At 40.1% G+C, this 18,908-nt stretch overlaps 1 protein-coding gene and 1 pseudogene across 5 annotated transcripts in view; both read right to left on the reverse strand.

Moving 5' to 3' along the window:
• Nucleotides 1–18,908, reverse strand: part of RARB (retinoic acid receptor beta) — a 779,733-nt gene that overhangs the window by 270,614 nt on the left and 490,211 nt on the right. The window lies entirely within an intron of this gene.
• LOC100938527 (cofilin-1-like) lies at nucleotides 1,691–5,163 on the reverse strand (annotated as a pseudogene).

An 18,908-nucleotide genomic window follows, 5' to 3' on the forward strand; every position in this document is an offset into this window, starting at 1 on the left:
ACCTTTGTCCAACTATCGTGAGATGCAGCAAGCCCTCACTGCACCCATTTCTCTGTGTTCTACTGTTAGAGGCAACTCCAGACAGCCTCCCTCCCACTTTTGACTTTAGCAGGTCCAGTTGGATACCAATCACACTGCCTCTCAGAATTTTAGGGAGATATATAGCAATATCTTTGAGTATTTCTCTAAAAGTCAACTCACTTCACTTCTGGGGTAGAGGGGACAATCCCCTTACTTTTCGAGGGGGAGATAAGCAGCAAAGAACACACTGGTAACTCTCTTTAAGAAATTCTCATGACCAGCCTTCCTCAATAAATCTCCTTATCTTCTTTCATATAAGCTTCAGGTAGGTGATGATAGGGGATGTAAAGTCAGCTTCCCTTTCTCTTGCCTGGTCTCAACAGGTGATTTGGAATCTGTTGGTCTTGACTTAGCTAAAACTGAGTCCGTAAGAAAACTTGCGTTTAACAATTTGTTTCACTTTGGTAATTTTATCTTTATTTCCAAAAGCTCTTTCTTCCCCCCGCCCCCCCCCACTTTATTTTCGGCTTCCCCCAACAACCCCCAAACTGAAGGTCCCCTACTGGTCCTGCTTCCATGAGCGGCCATGACCAGGAAAAAAGGGAGAAGAACCAGTGGCATGGGGAGGGCTCATCTCCACAACATTCCATTTATACACACAACTCAACAGACAAGCACGAGTAAGCACTGCAGTTAGAAGTTGGCAGCAGAGGAAGGATAAGGAATAGGAGAGGAGTTGGGTTGTTATTAAAAAAATACCCCCCCCTCCCAAACTGAAGTGCCTGGGGGGTATTTGGTCTGCTTCTGTCAGAGCGTTTGAGCCAGATCGACTCCATCCAAAACAGGGGCTGGGTAAAATAAGGCTGAGAGCTACTGGGCTGCATTCCTAGGAGGTTAGGCATTCTAAGTCACAGGATGAGATAGGAGCTCAGCACAAGGTACAGGATACAAAGACCTTCCTGATAAAACAGGTTGTGGTAAAGAAGCCAGCCAAAACCCACCAAAACCATGATGGCCATGAAAATGACCTCTGGTTGTCGTCACAGCTCATTATACACGGATTATAATGCATTAGCATGCTAAGAGACACTCCCACCAGCACCCTGATAATTTACAAATGCCATGGCAACATCAGGAAGTTACCCTATATGGTTTAAAAGGGGAAGGGATCCTCAGTTCTGGGAATTGCCTGCCTCTTTCCCAGAAAACTCGTGAATAAGCCACCCCTTGTTTAGCATATAATCAAGAAATAACCAAGTATCCTTAGTCGAGCAGCCCATGGCACTGCTCTGCCTATGGAGTAGCCATTCTTTTGTTTCTTTACTTCTCTAATAAACTTGCTTTCACTTTATTCTGTGGACTTGCCCTAAATTCTTTCTTGCATGAGATCTAAGAACACTCTCTTGAGGTCTGGATCAGGACTCCTTTCTGTTAACACTTCAACCCAAGAGGAATCAGAAGATCAAAGGTAATTTGGGAAGGCCAGAACTGTCAGGGATGGAGGGGAGAGGAAAAGGCAGGGCTTGTTGGGGAGCTGTTTGGCAACTGGGGTGAAAGGATTGCTCTCCCACTGCTGAGATTCTCCAGCCCCTTCCTGTCTGTTAGGAATAGGGCAGCCTGCAACCCCTGCGGGCAGGTCTGGGGCTTCCAGATGTTCCAGGAAGGGGGCTCACAAAGGCTTTCCCTCCAGGGAGATGATGGCACTGCCTCCCAGCTTTTCTGCAAAGGTGCGGTTGTTCTTGACTTCTGCGTAGCAGTTTGCTTGTAATTCATGCTTGATCCCCGTCAGCTTCTTCCTGATAGTGTCCTTGGAGCTGGCATAGATCATTTTGCTCTTCAGGGGTGCAGACTCAGGCCCAGAAGCTGAAGCTGAACACCAGGTCCTCCTCCTTTCTCTCCTTGGTCTCACAGTTTGCGTCATAGAGGGCGTTATGGCAGTCTTTGTCTGGCAGCATCTTGACAGAGGTGGTGGAGAGGCCATTGACAGTCTGGCTGACATCACCCACCAACATCTGCTTGCCCTCCTTGAGGATGAGTTATTGTCCTCACTCAGGCAGAAGAGTACCACCTTCTTGAGCTTCTTCAACTCCTCTGGTGTCAACAACTTGTGTACCTTCATGTCATTGGATACCTTGATGATGCCATCAGAGACAGCCACACAGGAATCTACGTTTCCAGAAGTCAAAAAGAGATGGCAAAGAGAGCCAGAGAGGAGATCTGATTGAACCTGCTCTTTAATAGTACACAGTATCTTCTAATTTATCTGAGACTAGAAATCAATGATTTTCATGATTTTCTTCCATTTCCTTTATTATCTCTGCTTCCTTGAGTGTCATCTTTTGTTTGTTTACTTTTGCTTTGTAGTTTAGCAGAGGCTTTCTTTATGTGCTTGGTGATCCTTGATTGCCTATTGTCATTTAACATTGAGGTACTAGAATGTGAATGGTGTTTAAGAAGGGAGATAAACTTGTAGTTAAGCTGACCACACTTAACTGGAAGTCTTCTTGGGTTTTGAAGTCATAAATTTAGTTTAATTTCTAAATCTTATCCCTATACTCATCCATTTTAGGGCTGTGGTTTATGTTTTTTCTCCAGCTCTTCATCTTTGTGTGGGCATAGAGGTCCACTATAAAAATCTGTGGCCCTTCATTATCTAGGACAGTGTGGGTTTTCTGAAGAGTTCCTAAACTAGAGCTAAGTCATGGAAAATGTTTCATATCAAAATGGATGAAATATACAAGCCAAAGTTATGGCATCTACTTTCCCATTCCATGCATACTTTCATAGTTTTCATTTTGGAAGATTTTGAATACGTTACAAGAAAATCCTTGGGAATTTAAATTGAGTAGACTACTATTATAGTGTACAGTCACTCAGATTACTATGTTTTGTTGCATATGAATGTTAGGACACAAATGGAAGAATTCATCTGTTGCTAAAAGTGGCACATTTTCAGAGAACTCTATTGTGGTAGGCTGTTCTTTAATAATGACCACAGCAATCGCTCTTATCCCACATGTCCTTTTGTAATGTGGCTGTGCCATTCTTCCCACCTTGGGTCTATTTCCCCTCATTCTGAGCTGGCCCTGTTGTTTGCTTTGACCAACAGAATGTGGTGACAGTGACGCTGTGTGTTGGCTGGGCCCAGAGCTTCAGAGATCACTTGGCTTCTGTTTTTGCCTTGAGCCTCCATGTTTTTGCCTTGAGCCCCTGGTATTCTGTTGGAGAGAGGCCAATGGAGGAGCACTGAGGCATACCTGCCAACAGATAGGACCAGGGCCCCAAACATGTAGGTGATGCCCTTTTGGATCCTCTGACCCCAGTAATGTGCAGACAACCCCACATGAAGCCCAGACAAACTGGACCTGCTGAGTGCTGCCTAAATTTTTGACCCACAGAATCATAAGCAATAGAATGGTTCTTGTTTTAAGCAAATAAGTTTGGGGTTGGTTTGTTATACAGCAACAGATCACTGACCAACTCTCTTTAGAACTATTTAGAGCAGGGATTTCCAACTCACGTTGCATTTTGGGTATCTGCACTTATGTGCTCTTGTCAGAGGATCGGGGCCACAGCTTCTGACTCTTAAAGTAGTCTTTATCTTCAAAAAGACTAAGAACCATTGAATTATGGGCCATTACAAGTTAAACACAGTATCAACAGATTTTACTGTTTATGCAATACATGCTTATGCCCTTATAAAAATATGACTATAAAATTATATTAATTAAAAGATTGTCCCAGAGTCATAGTAAAAAATTTTGTTTGTATCCTTCCAGAGCACATAAGTATTAGGGATCTATTCGGAGAAATTAAAATGGTATATATGTATTTATATATGTGTGCCAATGTTTATACTGGTATATAAATGAATGTACTTGGCCAGTAAGAAAATCAGAACTTACTTTTGTTTTGTGGTCAAATCAATATTTTACTTTCTAGCTCTTGCATTTCATGTCACTCCTAAAAAGGTCCTCTCTCCCTAAGTATAAAATAGACCCATATTTCTTTTAGGACTTTGCAGTCTCAACTTTTTCTTCATCACAATCATTTATCCCTCTATGGCTTATCTGAGGTTTATTTTGGTGGAAAGAATGAGGTAGGAAGCTTGCTTCCCTCCTGCCCCGCAACATTTATTAAATAGTATATGTTTTCATCACTCATTTCAATGCCCATCTCATATACTGAATTTCCATATGTATTTGGGAATACCTCCAGACCCAGTGCTGCACTATTCACCTTGCTACTCCAGTAACTTACTGTTTTGATTGCTGTTGCTTATAGTGCATTTTATTTCATGGAAAGGTGGTCTTTCTTTCTGTCTTTTTTTTTTCTGCAAACATTTTTCCTTCAACTATTATATTTTAATTTTTTCAGATGAACTTAAGAATCATCACATCAATTAGCATCCATCCTTCTACTGCCTGCCTCCACAAATTCCCCAAATAATCTTTCTTTTTTTTTAAATTTTAGAGAACATCACATTGAATTCATAGCTTCTTCTGGGGAGAAGTTACAACTTCACAACACTGAGCTTTCTACCAAAGAGCAAGGTCTCTTTGCATTGATTCAAGACTTAAATGGCTGACAGCACAATTTTTTTTAAATTTATTTTTTGAGATGGAGTCTCACTCTGTCACCCAGGCTGGGATATAGTGGCACGATCTTGGCTCACTGCAAATTTGCCTCCCAGATTCAAGTGATTCTCCTGCCTCAGCCTCTCGAGTAGCTGGGATTACAGGCACCTGCCACCGTGCCCGGCTAATTTTTGTATTTTTAGTAGAGACAGGGTTTCGCCATGTTGTCCGGGCTGGTCTCGAACACCTAACCTCAGGTGATTGGCCTGCCTTGGCCTCCCAAAATGCTGGGATTACAGGTGTGACCCACCGTGCCCGGCCTGACAGCACAATTTAAAAATGTTATTTTTATCTCTGTTAAATTTTCCTCTAGATATTTTAACTTTTTTGGTCAACAAAAAAGACAGTGTATTATACCAATATTCAGTTACCTCTGGCTTGGCGGAAGCAGTACCTTACCACTCCATCCAGGTAAATGATCATGGTTTTTCCTTGTACATTTCAAAGTCATTTTGGTCAAGTTCCCAAAGTCTGAATGCGTCACACATAACTTGTAATGGGTCATTGTCCTATTTAACTCAGGAATAATTGTACTCGAAAACGCTGATGGTTTCTAAGCTTATCCTAAACTTATTGTGCTTTGTACTGAAAAAGGTCTGCTTGTTAAACACAGATTTCCACACTGGGGTTATACCACTTGGACAAACAGTGCTCCCAAAGGGAAACCCAAAGTTCCTTTGATGGACTTATAGGCCTATAAGTTGAAGAAGGATATAAAGAATGAGCATGCTTAAATATCAATGTTGGGTGGATACCTCAAAATTTCCCAGGTTCTATCCTCTGTTCTATAAATCAAAGTATTCTAAAGGGATTAAGTGATGAACATTGAGGCTTTGCCTGGGGTTTGACTCTATGCTGCAAGACTGAAGGAAGAAGGAGTTGATGAGTTCACTGGGAAAGAAGCCAAATCATATCTCTGGTCAAAAACAAAAAACAAAAAAAAGTAAACCCCAGGTTTCACAAAAAGCTTCTTTAGCACTTTTTTGAGAGGTATGTTAACATCAATAATTCTACCTATGAATTCACATATACAGAAGTCTGGATTCTAAATGTCACTTTGGTGCTAGAAGTGAGATGTAGCATTTAGAAGCAATAAAGTAAATATTTGACATGAGGAACAAAGTAAAATGCAAGGAAATGGCAGAAGGGAAAAATGTTGGAAATCCTGGGTCAGGGACTGGTGAATTAGTAATGGAGTCAGGGCAGATAGGCCTCTCATTGACCAAACTTTCGGTTGTAAGTCCTGGCCCTGGAAAGCTCCATTTCTGCAGTCAAATAGCATGGATCAGTTCTAAAGATGATCAGCCAGAGTTTCAAACTGAAGCTGGTGTGAAAGTACTACTACAGAGAAAATAATATCTTATGGGGTGGTGATAAGACATTATGAGTCATTTTAATTTACTATTATATTTTGAGGAAGATAATGAAGGTGTAAGGAAAAAAAGAAAATGCCCTAATAATCTTTCTGAAAACATCCTGGTAATGTTCAATGACTGAATAGAATTTGCTGTGGAGAGGAATCCTAAAGATGAGGAAGTGGGTATGGGGATGTTGTAGACGGGGTGACTTTTGGGGTCAGAGGTTCCTTAGCAGCGCTTGCCTTGGTCTAGATTGATGCCTCAAGAGATCCAAAGACAAAACATCCATTAGCAAAAAAAAAAAAAAAAAAAAAAGATGATCCTTATTATTTTTAGTTCATTACAGAAAAAATGTCCCCACTCTTCCAGAAAGACTGATTTACGGCAAGCTTTTGACCACCCGAATTAAGCTGTGACATTGAGATAGTGCTAGTTACTTTTTCTCATGAATAGTTCTAGGCTAGATCACCTTTTCAAAAGAATAAAAAGACGTGACCTGAGAGTATATCCTGAATCAATAAATGTCTGTCTACAACTCACACAGTACAGAATCCACTGTGAACATCTCCTTTTCTGGATGGCAAAACTCCTTAACTCTACAAATACAGGGTTCGTTTCATCATCAGATCACTTTCTCATCAAGACCTGTGTCTTTTCAGGCAGTGGTGAAGTCTGCTATTCAGGAGAAAAAAAATCAAAACTGCCATGCATGCATGCAATCATGTTGAATGGAATTCTTAGGCCTGTGAGGAAAAGACCCTCATTCGTGGGTTTTTATGGTACCTGACAGCTCTTTAATTTTGGTTGGTCAGATGAGATTGTCTGGGCTAAGGGATGGAGAATAGGCATAAATTAAGAATGTGTTGAGAAGGAGAATTGATGACAGTCTTACCCATAATGCAGCTGTCAGATTCAAAATACTCAAGCTCTCTCACCCTGTCTCAACATGGCCACTCCACAGAAGGGAAACTAGTTATCTTTCCAGGGAATGAAATGGATGCTATTAAGACACTTCCAGAAGGATTTAGTTATTATGTGGGCATCGTCTATGTCATTAAACTGTATCCTGGGAGGACCTGAGGGTTTGATGGCAGGATCTCAGGATCACCAGGATAAGAGGGTGAGAAAACATGCATGTCACTTCCCGTATTCCTCATGTCCTCCCACTATTCGGAGGATAAAACTTCACCATTAATCTAAACACATCATTTGCCATATAAGAATTTTCTTTCATCTCCCCAGGTCTGAGAACACAAATAAATTGGTCCAATATGTTATTGAAAATCATCTTTAATATTATAGTTAATAAGCATTAACAGCTAAATTAGGTCTTCTTAAATCTAATTATTCGGTGATCAAACATAAACATGGAGTCCTGGGGAAAGACAGAGCATGAGTTACTATCTATGCTGGGCACTACAAGAGTTAAAATAAAAGGTTGGTGAATTGACACACAGAGAAAAGGACATTAAGGATATTGTCTGATGACAATGCTGAAAAAATCAAAACCTTTCTGAAATTCCCTTCCATCTTGCAGGTCATGAGAGAGTTTCAGGGTGATAATTTTTAGATGTGGAGGCCACTTACAATTCTGCTAAGCACTATTATAGTGGCTATGTGGTTGGGAGAAAATCATTCTTTCAAGAAGACCAAAGAATTCTACATTTTCTCCTAAAGATTTCCTTCTTTAATAAGGACTTGAGCAGATCCCTGTCATTGTTCTAGATAATGGATTACCTACACATACATTTCCAAGTGTAATGACACTCTTGCTTATTAAAGACCTCTCAGCTGAAGGGGCAGAATATTATGAACTGGCCGAGCCATTCATTTTCTTGAATATGTTATTCAGTATTTTATGCTAAACCAGCAATACACCATCCATTTTAGTACAATGATCCTTATGTTCAATAAAATTGAAGTGTCGCATCATAAATCATTATAGTCATTTATTTTACATTAGACACATTAGCCACTATATTCCATAATCTATTACAATAAGGTGGATTTAAATGTACCCCAAGGAACTGCAATAATAACTCGAGAACCAAATATAGCAATTTATGGATAAAATATGCTTAACCTAAAACTGCACTAGCTATAGTGATGGCTGTGAACTCTGAATGGAATTTAGTGCTGATGGTGACTGAACTCAGCTATACATAAAGAGGGAGGAAAGAGAAAAAGAAATGGCAGACCTTCCTCTAATTTTCTGTTCATTAATTTAAAAAATGTACTAGATTATTACACTATCAGTGAGACAGACAAATTTTGCTGGAGGAACTCATGCTCAATTGAAACTTTTTCTAAGTAACACATGTTCAAAATCTCTAGTTAACTATTCAATAGGATGCCTGTTGTTTCCAACAACAGCAGTGTCTGGGAAAGCTTCATCAATTCAGACTAATTCCACTAATTCTGCATTTGTGAAAATTCAGACAGGCTGGGTGGTGTGAAGAAAAAGGTTTGCACATGTGATTCATAGTGTAGAAGAGGTACCCCAATACTGTTTTTATACCAGAGAAGCATTTCAAAATAGTCTTAAGTTTGTAGGAGGCATTCTTTTACTAATAGTTGAGATGATAATTATAAATTCTTACCAATTAATGAAAATTATTTTCTCAAATGATCTCTTTTAGATAATATTAGCCTACTGCCATTTCCTATATGTATCTAAAAGCAATAAAACTGTGTCCTGTAATTCAGATTCTTCACTAATTTGGTATCCTTCCACTTAGTCATGGATAGTGAGGTCTTTGTAATTTTAGGTAAATGGTTACTACCGATGTTATTGACACTCCTAGATAGCTCACTCGGTGATCTCAAGTCTTTGAGATTTGATCATGAAATGAGACTAGCTTTATTATATTGCTGGATATGAAGTCCTTGCTGCTCAAGATTAAAATATGTATTTGTTGCTGTGTCAATCTGAGATAGCATGACCCAGAACTGGCATAGTTAATTCTTCCTCAGGAAATTAGGGACCAGATTACATTTCCCATTTGTATGTCCTCATTAACCTACCTTTGCTTCCTTCCTCCCTTCCTTCTTCTCTCCCTCCCTTTCATCCAACCACCTAGTCATCAGCCAATGATCCATTTAGTGACTATCCTACTTATTTAATGCCTTCTCTATGCCAGACACAAGGCAGGCACCAAGAACACAAAGAATAAGACAAGGCACCTAACACTTGTAATAAGATATTTTCTATGATTACATCATTGCTTTTATATATGCAAAAATGTTGTATTCTTTTACACCACTTATAATAATCAAATACTTAACAGTTAGTTATAAGATTTCCCTCAGTCAACATTTATAGAATTGTAAATTTATACATAAACTAAATTCTGAGGGGAAACAGAGGACCTTGGTTGACTAAATGACCTGGGGTGAATAATTTATTCAGTCTAACCCTCACTTCTTCATTGTACAATGAGAGGGTTAACTGGATAGTTTCTTAGAGTTCCTTCTTGAATTTTAGGACTTGAATCATTTTCTCTGTCCTTTATAGTCATCGGTTCCATTTATTAAAATGTCTCCAATGCAGAAAAGGACAAAAATTTAAAGAAGTAGAAAATCTCATCATTGTCATATTTGTCAGTCCCTTGCAATCCAGTCTATACTGCTATGTCTTTTCCTTTTACTGTCAACTGCTAATACCAAATGTGCTGTTCTCTCATCAGTTTGCGGTCTAATTTATGCCCATAAAATATTTTACCATCTGATGACAATGAGAACACCAAATCTGGTGTCCCCACTCTTCTGAATCCGCTTTCAGCATCAGTATCGTCCTGGCTTTTCTCTTCTACAGATATATCTGAATTATACATTATTTCCCCCAGGCATCCTTTTCCAAATTAAATAAAATTTCATTTTCTGTTTCTTGCCTTAATCCTACTAGATGACTTGGCTTAAAATATTTACAGACTCCACTATGTACCATTTTTAATAATTTGGTCCTATTGCATGTATTTATTTTATCTTGTGTTTTAGAGGGTTGTGGTTTGTGCTCACCCATAATTAAGGCTTTCCTCTAATACTATATGTCACCTTTGGCATGCTCTGTCAATTATGGAGAAAAATTACACTCCCTACCTCTAGATAGATGGAATAAAAATTACATAAATATATAATAAAGATACATAGATACAATGGTCCTCAGATCAACCTGTGGGCTCAACAAGGTGCCTCACAAAAAAAGCTTATATAGACAATAGACATCTATCTGTACAAAATCTTTAGGCCAAATTTAGAAATATAAAAATATTTCTGAGCATATTCTTTGATCAAAAAACAAATATAAACCAGAGTCCAGTCTAGTGGATCTAGGTGACTGATAGAATGAATTTAATGTGGCAAGTAGTTACAAATATTTTAGATGATCTGAAAACTAAATGGTATGGTGACAGAGATTAATGTAGGTCAGGTGCGGTGGTTCATGCCTCTAATCCCAGCACTTTGGGAGGCTGAGGTGGGCAGAACACTTGAGGTCAGGAGTTTGAGACCAGCCTGGGTAACATAGTGAAACCCCCTCTCTATTAAAAATAAAAAAAAATTAGCTGAATGTGGTGGTGCATGCCTGTAATTCCAGCTACTTTGGAGGCTGAGGCACGAGAATCGCTTGAACCCAGGAAGCAGAGGTTGCAGTGAGCTGAGATTGTGGCACTGCACTCCAACCTGGGCGACAGAGCAAGACTCTGTCTCAAAAAAAGATAAACAGAGGCAGGAGGCACTATGCATCCTAGGCTGGAGAAGTAAATGGTCTTATCCAAAAAGCCAGGAGCTCTTCCATCTCTTGCCAGTGCTTCCTTTTGGCCAAATGAGGTAAAAGGATAAGTGGATTGAGAGGGAAGTTAGGGAGTCTTAAGCTTCTGAACCACTCACTGTGCAGACCCCTTCCAAGACCTGGGAGGGGTGCTAGCAAACTGTGTACATGGTCATATGTATACAATTTGAAAAAGTATGGTATTTTAATTTAAATAGTTACGAGTGCTTTCTTTTTGTACTTTGATATCCCCTGCATTATACTTCTCAAGTAAGCCCCTATCTAGGGACTGGTTAGGGGGAGTTGAGCTGGGGAATCATTTAGTTTCTGTCTAGTGGGATATGTGTATATCGTTCACAGTTTTTTTTTTCTGTGTAGATTTAAACCATTGGTTGTAGTTGATGTAAGAATTGAGGGTTGCGAGTATCACTCATTGTGTGAAGACAGGGGATGCCAGAGAGCCTATAGACAGAGAACTGCCCCGTACTCTTAAGAATTTTTCCACATCCAGCATGAATTTTAAATGTCCACCAAGTGGATAAATAAAATGTGGTACCTACACACCATGGAATACTACACAGACATTAAAAAGAATAAAATAATGCCCTTTGTGGCAACATGGATGCAGCTTGAAGCCATTATTTGGTTTTCTGTTCCTGTGTTAATTTGCTTAGGACAATGGCCTCCAGCTACATCCATGTTCTCATAAGTGGGAGCTGAACACTGAGTACTCATCAACATAAAGATGGAAGCAACAGACACTGTGGACTACAAGAGAGGAGAGGAGGCAGGCAGACAAGGACTGAAAAATTATTGGGTACTATGCTCACTACCTGGGTGATAGGATCAATTATACCCCAAACCTCAGCATCACACAATATACCCATGTAACGAACCTGCACATGTACCCACCTGAATCTAAAATAAAAGTTGAAAGTATTTTAAAAAATTAAAAAATGAAAATATATATAAAAAAATACTCCACCAGACATTTAGATGGGAGAAAAAAAGGTTTTTGTTGATGTCTTGGTGTTAGAATAGACTGTAGTAATCCACACACATCCATTGTGCCATTTTACCTGGCATTCACCTCAGATGTCTTAACCCCAAGAAACTGATGACAGACTCATTGGTTGCAACACAAGAAACTTAAACTATCTTAAAATCTTACAGCTCTCAAACAACTTGATAGAGGTTTTCCCACAATTGACAATGATCCTAACAATTTATGTAACATTAATAATGTTATGAATGGGAACGTTTCTAAATTGTCCATAAAAAAGTAAATTCCAATTAGCATACTGAGGAAAGACAATTATATTTCTGCTTTTCCTATAGAAAAGTGTTATAAAAAGAAACAAAGATGATGAAGCTAAAAATTCTAGGAAAAAATTATGAGATATATCTCAACAGTTAACTAATAAAATATGACCTTATTTTTCCAGCTTTTTCTTTTTTATTTGTTCTTGATTTTTAAAATTGAGTAAATTTTTAAGATTTGTAATTTTTTTAAATTAATTAATTATTATTATTATTATTATTATTTTTTGAGACAGAGTCTGGCTCTGTCACCCAGGCTGGAATGCAGTGGTGTGATCATAGCTCACTGCAACCTCCAACTCCTGGGCTCCAGGGATCCTCCTGCCTCAGCCTCCCAAGTATCTGAGACTACAGATGCATACCATCACACCTAGCTAATTCTTTTTCTTTTTTGTAGAGATGAGGTCTCACTATGTTGCCCAGGCTGGTCTTGAACTCCTGGGCTCAAGCGATCTTTCTGCCTGGACCTCCCAAAGTGCTAGAATTACAAGTGTGAACCACCACGCCTGGACTGTTATTTTTTTCTCATAGAAAATAAATCCTCCCTTTTGTACATAATTTTGTATGTATAATTTTGTATTATGACTAAAGATGGCCCCCATCTTTAGTTTATTGCATAAACTTTAGATCCTACAAAACTGCTGACACAGGAGCTTAGGAAATGAATTTTACAGTTACCTAAAGCAACACAGAGTAGAATAGGAGAAAGGTGGAGAAGAGATCTGGGAGCCAATTAGCAAAAGACAAGCCATACAGTATGTTAAAGAGCTTGCAAAATCTTTGGAAGGGCCAGGGAACCAGGCGAAGAAGTTTCAAAACCAGAGATACTCGCTGACATCATACCAGGGAGTTGGGGAAGCCTAGTTACTTCCTACATTAGGCATAAGCATTACAGTTCAAGCCACCAATGTACTGATAATGAATTTTGAATGGTATCAACCACTGATGCATCTGCCAGGGCTGTCCCTAGAAACTTGATGTAGATCTTGCAAACTGAACCACATATGCATGTTTGTTTGGGTCACTAACTCTTAATTCTAAGTCTGGTTTATCAACATTTGATTGGAGTAGCCAGGGTCACTCACCCTAGAGAAAAAACAAGTGGGTCTTCTTATTCCCATAAGAGGGGAACCTCCAAGGAAAGGATTAATGCTGGAAAAACAAAAACAAAAACAACAGATATCCACTACATTCCACCACCATCATCCCTATTTTATAGAATGGAAATAGAAATGGAAGCCTTAACATGGAAAGGAATCTGCCCACATTCAAATAGCTAGAAATGGATAGAGCCAGGATGCTGCCTCCAGACTTGAAGATGCAAATTCAAATGCCTCTAGAATCCAGGGTGTGATACAGATGGGTGGAGAAAAGCAGCAGTACAGTGTGATGAAAAATATCAACAGATCGTTCGTCACCAGGACTGGTGGCAACAGGGAGTGGTGAGATTGAGGAGAACCAGAGCGCTCATGTCTATCTACGAGGGACGGCTGCTCCCAAGTTCCTCCTGGCTGTGGCTGCATGGGAATGTTCCCCAGTGGGGCCATCTATGCAGATTGTAAAACAGAGGTTATAAATGTAGATTTTTATTGTGAAATGTCCCAATTTTTAAATGTTGTTAAAAATTGAAAAAAACTTTGTAACTATTGTTTGGGCCATAATTGTACAAGCTCATCTGCTGCTAGATTATTACCTCAGGCTTCTATTTGCAATGTCTGCTCCAGAGTGAGCTCTCACTCACTAAATTACATTACTATAACTCTTCTTTTCAATTAACTGCATTTTACAAACCCACTTTTAACTCCCAGCCTTTACTTTTCCTCTATACTTGACCAGAGGAGAGTTAGAAGGTCTGAATTTTCAGTCCTGACATACTGCTTATTAGCTGTATAATCCTGACTGAGTCCTTTAACTTCTCAAAATCTTAGGTCTTTATCTGGAAAATGGAAAAAAAAAATCTATTCTGCCTACCTCCCGGGGTTGTTTTGAGAATCAAATGAAACAATGAATATGAATGTGTTTTGAAAGCTATCAAAATCTACAGAAAAGTCAGTATATTACTTTTAATGATAACCTTAATTTTCAGAAAAGTAGTTAGCCAAAATTCCTCCTTTCCGTTTATAGAAAATAACACATTAATTTTTCTTCCGTCTCTGATTCTACCCCCAACATCCTTGGCATTTCAAAAATGATTGCCTTGTAGTCATTAAGTTCATTAACCACTTCCCTAAACACCGCAGGAAACAACTCATCTCCCCCAGAGAACCCATATTTTGAACAGAAGCATTTATTTTTTCACATACTTTTTTTCCTTTTTTTTCTAACCAAGTACAACATTAATGAGTTGTGTTTTACTTGAACTTTTGTATGGAGATTTCAGGGTAACTGACTTGAGCTACGAGGCAGGATTTCTTAGGAGGTCAACCAGGAGGCAGAGCTTGAGTGTGAGTATCCATAGCCCCCACTGTCATTCCTTGTGTTTTTTGAGAGTTTGTGTCATGAGCCTGAACTGTCTATGTACCACATGTGCCCTGGGGAAAGCCATTCTTATTGAAAGGCAAAATAAAGCCATCACTTACATGAGGAATGGAACCCATTTGGCAATGATATTCCTTTCCATATTTCCCTTCTCTGAACATTTTGTTACAGAGCAAAGACAGGCAAAAACCTCACCCTGCTTCCTTTGTGGAAGCCCTCAGCTGCCCTGCCGTGAATACTGACCTGGCACTATCTGCCACCAATGGGGAATGTCTGGGGGGAACATCTACATATTTAATGGTATAGCTATTGTTAATTAAATAAAAACTATAAACAGAGAATATGTGACGAAAGGAAAAGGTCCAGATTTGCAAAGTTCTTTTTTAGCTACAGGAGGCCTCTTTGAGGAGCATATGAAGATATCCTTTAGTACCGACCCAAACAGTATGGATGGCTAGTGCCGTATCTTTTAAAATTCGTATCAGTGGACTCTTCTAATAATTGTCCACACAGGGCGGTTCAGAATCTGGTCTTCACTCCCATTCTTTGTACTTGTCAGCTGGGACTCCATTCTGTTTTCACAAATACACCACGTGCATCCTCTCTTTCCCCTCCCTGAGGTGGTTGTCCTGTCTGATATGCCTCTCCTTTATGCCTGCCACCTACTTAGAATCTAAAGTCCTTCAAGGCTTGGCACAAACCCAACACCCTCTATGAAGCCTTCCCTGATTGCACTAATCCCCCCCTAAACTTCTTTTCTTCTGACCTTGACCCACAATTTAACATCAAATGTTGTGTCCTGGTACCTAAGTGGCAGTCTCATCTGTTCCATTGGACTTGAAGGTTCAGGGCCATTATGCATACATCTCCTTTAATTTCCAGAGTGTGCAGTTCAAGGCAGTGCTTGGCACAGAATATAAACTGAGTAACAAATTTATTTACATGCAAATTCTGGCTATATCTCATGGCTTCCAGAACCTAAGTGCTTCAGAGTAAAAACACTGACACAGGTACTGCCTGAGGAAGTGCTGTACATGCTGTTTCCAAAAACATTCAAGGAGCTGTTGAACAACCACTGGCACAGACAGTATAGAGCGGAATCATGTGTGAACAGAGAGGGGTAAAGAAAATGGTAGCCCAGACAAGGAGAGTTGTCAGCCCACAGTCACGCAGTAGATGAGTGGTCAAAGTAGCACTTAAACCCTGGCATTCCAGCTCCCAGCCTGGACTCCTTCTAAAGTGTTCGTGGACAATCACATCTGAAGAATCACTCTGAACATACTGCATTTTGTCTGCTACATGGTATCTAGAGAGGTCCAGGTCTCATGTGGTTACTACATGAAATGTCCAAACCCCCTATTTCCACAAGGGTAGAGACTTTTGTTTTGTTTTTTGTGATAACTCCGAGTGCTTTTCACATACTAGGTACCAAAAAATATTGACCTAATGTTGAATGAATGAGTGCCTAGAAAATCTATCAGTCATACAGACTAGGCTGTGTTGCAAAAGCAATGCTCAAACCTCAGCCACTTAAAAAATTAAGGACTATTTCTCACTCATGCTCCATATCCACTATGAGTTAGCAGGGAACTCTGCTCTATCTCACCTTACTATGAGACCCAGACTAGTAAAAGAGCCACCATCATGAGTGCTGCTGGTCACCATGCCAAAGAGAAAGAGCACTGGAGGGTTTTAAATTTGCAGACAAATGGTTGGCCTGGAAGCTACACACATCATTTTCACTCCAAATTCATAGGCCAGACTTCATCACATGGCCTGCTCAACCATAAGGGGCCAGCAAGGACAATACTACCGTGCTGCTAACAGGGGAAGGGGCAAGAAATATGTGCAGAGCAGACTTTGGGACTTTCATGAAGAATCTTTGCTTTCAGTGCCTTTAGTTTTCTTTAAAGCTGTCAAGTAGTTTGAAGAAGAATAAACAGTCTGGAAGAAGCCATCCTTCATGTGTAGGGGTAATGTAAAAGAGAATTTGAGACATTTGTTTCATTACTTCTCAGGTAAGAAGCAATTATGAATCTGGGCACGGTGGCTCATGCCTGAAATCCCAGCACTTTGGGAGGCCGAGGTGGGCGGATCACGAGGTCAGGAGTTCAAAGCCAACCTGGCCAACATGTGAAACCCCATCTCTACTAAAAAGACAAAAATTAGCCAGTTGTGGTGGTGCGCATCTGTAATCCCAGCTACTCAGGAGGCTGAGGCAGGAGAATTGCTTGAACTCAGGAGGGGGAGGTTGCAGTGAGCTGAGATCACACCACTGCACTCCGGCCTGGGCGACAGGGCGAGACTCTGTCTCAAAAAAAAAAGCAATTATGAGATGTTAAGGAATCGGACTCCATTGTAAGAATAGAGGCGGCCGGGCACGGTGGCTCACGCCTGTAATCCCAGCACTTTCGGAAGCCAAGGTGGGTGGATCACGAGGTCAGGAGATCGAGACCAGCCTGGCTAACACAGTGAAACCCCATCTCTGCTAAAAAAAGAAAAAATTAGCCAGGCGTGGTGGCGGGCGCCTGTAGTCCCAGTTGAGGCTGAGGCAGGAGAATGGCGTGAACCTGGGAGGTGGAGCTTGCAGTGAGCCGAGATCGCACCACACTGCACTCCAGCCTGGGCGACAGAGCAAGACTCCATCTCAAAAAAAAAAAAAAAAAAAGTGGAGGCACAGTCCACGCAGAAATGATAGGGTACAGGAAAAAAGAGAAAGGGAAATCAGCAAGGTACTTTTCTACAGATCAACAAAGGGGTTTTGGTTGATTTCATGCAGAGTCTAAATCAACAGTGATGTGGTTTCCCCAAAGGTGAATTAAATTTTAGTTTACATTAACAAGAAATATAACTTCTAGAACGATGGAGGTGATAATTCTGCCTAACTCCACATTGGTAGAACCACATCTGGGATATCATGTTAGTGCCCGGTGATAGATTAGTGCAAACAGGGGAACATGACTGGATTGCTAAAGAGCCCAAATTCTGCCACAAGAGGAACAAAAAAAGTAAATTGGAATATATAACTTGAATAAGAAAATACTCACGGAAGCTGGATGCAATGGCTAATGCCTGTAATCCCAGCACTTTGGGAGGATGAGGCAGGTGGATCATTTGAGGTCAGGAGTTCGAGACCAGGTTGGCCAACATGGTGAAACCCTGTCTCTACTAAAAATACAAAAATTAGCCAGGCATGGCGATGCATGCCTGTAGTCCCAGCTACTCGGGAGGCTGAGGCACGAGAATCGCTTGAACCTGGGAGGCGGGGGTTGCAGTAAGCCGAGATCATGCCACTGCTCTCCAGCCTGGGCAAGAGAACAAGACTCTGTCTCAAAAAAAAAAAAAAAAAAGAAAACCAGTCAGGGAGAAAATGACAATAGTTTTTAATATCTGAGTGATTACTGTGTTGAAGAGCATTCATCCTTGTCCATATGGCTGCAAAGCATAGGAATATGACCAAGGGAAAGAACTTACAAGGAGGTAGATTTGTACTTGATACCAGGAAGAGTTCCTAACAGAACTATCAAAATACAGAATGGCATGTTTGGAGACTTAAAAAGTTCCCCAATAGCAAAAAGATTATTGTGATAATCAAACATTGGCCATGTGGAAATTAAGATGAGTTGATTTCTAAGATTCCATCTCACTCAAACACATGATTTGAAGTTCCATAGTATCTACTCTTGCACTCACTGCTGGACATACAGCTGTACCTACTCATGGGCACCATCATTTAGGAGACAGTTTCAGAGGAACACAATCCTACAGGGCAGGGATTGGCAAAGTTTTTCTGTAAAGGGCCAGATAGTAAATACTTTAGGCTTTGCTGGCCATATGGTCTCTATTCCAACTACTCAACCCTGCCGCTGTAGTATAAAACCAGCCATAGATAATATGTAAACAAATGAACATGATTGTGTTCCAATAAAACTTTATTTATAAAAGCAGGTTTGGGACCTTAGTTTGCAACCCCCTACTATAGACACTGAGAAAGATTCTAGCTAGAGATGTTGCTTTTCTAAGAAATCTACACCCTCCGAGTGCCTCGTCTTCATTCTAGTGACAGAGGCCAAAATGTTATAGGACCTACTCATCTCTGTCCAACGACAAAGAAACTAAATAATTCCTGACTTAGCAGGGGGTGCAGAAAGCTCTGATCAAAGCACAAATATTTGTGATAATAGCTTGAAAATACAAAAGAGGAAATGAAGATATTTTTGCATGACTTTCAAACCTGGCTCACTGTTGGAAAACAAAAACTGTGACCAGAGATGCCATTGAGGAATTTGTGTGTTGGCTAAGGGACTTCTGAGACTGGCAGTAACC

The sequence above is a fragment of the Pongo abelii genome, chromosome 2 (genome assembly GCF_028885655.2).
Source record: "Pongo abelii isolate AG06213 chromosome 2, NHGRI_mPonAbe1-v2.0_pri, whole genome shotgun sequence".
NCBI lineage: Eukaryota > Metazoa > Chordata > Mammalia > Primates > Hominidae > Pongo > Pongo abelii.